Below are 1,547 nucleotides of genomic sequence, written 5' to 3'. Positions count from 1 at the left end.
ATTAAAAATTAAAAAAAAAGAACATAGAATTTAGTAAGTAGTAATATGGAGTTTTCAGCAGGAGGTAGTAACCCAGCTATTGTGCTGATTAAGACATAATAAAATGTAAGGGCTGTGGGTGCATATCTTTCACTCTGGAACATGGAACATTGGGAGGGTAGGGAACACACAGCTGAGATTTATTAATTGTTTCATTCAAGAAACCTGTTTGTCTTCTTGCAAGCCTTTTCTTTCTGACAAGAAAATGGAGGAGGAGTGGGTCTTGGGGAGAGGAGAAGTAATAGGGAACTTTAGGAGGAGTGGAGAGAGAGGAAACTGTAGTCTGAATGCATTGTGTGAAAGAAGGATCTACTTTTAAAGAAAAGTTAAAAATAAATAAATAAATAAGTAAGTAAATACCTTGATTTACTTTGGGATCCTTTAGAATAATGAGAAATTAAATACAAAATAGACAGAGAAAAGCATATTAACAGTGGATTAAAAAGTACTGATAGTCCCTCTAGCTGCCATCTTGCATCCCTGCGTGGGTGTGCCTTCTCTCAGCTGGTATGCCCGAGACCCCCTGAGCGTGAACCTTAGTTCCCCGCAGGGCGCCATTTCCACTCCAACAAGATGAAAGAAACGATCATGAACCAGGAGAAACTTGCCAAACTGCAGGCACAAGTGTGCATTGGTGGGAAAGGAACTGCTCGTAGAAAGAAGAAGGTGGTTCACAGAACAGCCACAGCAGACGATAAAAAACTGCAGTTCTCCTTAAAGAAGTTAGGGGTGAACAATATCTCTGTTATTGAAGAGGTGAACATGTTTACAAACCAAGGAACAGTGATCCATTTTAACAACCCTAAAGTTCAGGCATCTCTGGCAGCAAACACCTTCACCATTACAGGCCACGCTGAGACAAAGCAGCTGACAGAAATGCTTTCCAGCATCCTCAACCAGCTCGGTGCAGACAGTCTGACTAGTTTAAGGAGACTGGCTGAAGCTCTGCCCAAACAATCTGTGGATGGAAAAGCACCACTTGCTACTGGAGAGGATGATGATGATGAAGTTCCAGATCTGGTGGAGAATTTTGATGAGGCTTCTAAGAATGAGGCAAACTGAATTGAAGCAACTTCTGAAGAAGGTGATCCTTGCAGAAATTACAGGAGCTGCTATTTTATATCATGACTGCTTTCTAAAATTTTTTTGTTTATTATGGATCTGATAAAATCTAGATCTCTAATATTTTTAAGCCCAAGCCCCCCGGACACTGCAGCTCTTTTCAGTTTTCGCTATACCTAATTCATTCTTTGCAGCAAATAAAGCTGAAGAAGCCTGGGAATAAAGTTTGGAAAGGGTTAATAAAGTTCTTTGCCTAGTTAAAAATAAAAAAGTACTGATAACAGAAAATAAAACAAAATCATCATCATTAACATCATTCAACAACAGTGATAAGCAGGTCACTTGACCAAAAACAATGCTATTCCAGCTAGATAAAATAAGATGAAAGATAGAAATAACTGGTGGCTGTAAATGAAAAAATGTAGAAATACTGAAGATCAAGTTAA

The 1,547-nt window shown here is 38.9% G+C and overlaps 1 pseudogene across 1 annotated transcript; it reads left to right on the top strand.

The window, feature by feature from the left end:
* Positions 1 to 612: 612 nt before the first annotated feature.
* On the top strand, positions 613 to 1,345 carry LOC110311784 (annotated as a pseudogene). The gene has a single exon (XR_002379993.1). The product of XR_002379993.1 is annotated as a transcription factor BTF3 pseudogene (transcript).
* Positions 1,346 to 1,547: the final 202 nt, after the last annotated feature.

This window comes from Mus caroli, chromosome 16, assembly GCF_900094665.2.
Source record: "Mus caroli chromosome 16, CAROLI_EIJ_v1.1, whole genome shotgun sequence".
Taxonomy (NCBI): Eukaryota; Metazoa; Chordata; class Mammalia; order Rodentia; family Muridae; genus Mus; species Mus caroli.
This window is presented reverse-complemented; position numbering and strand designations above follow the sequence as displayed.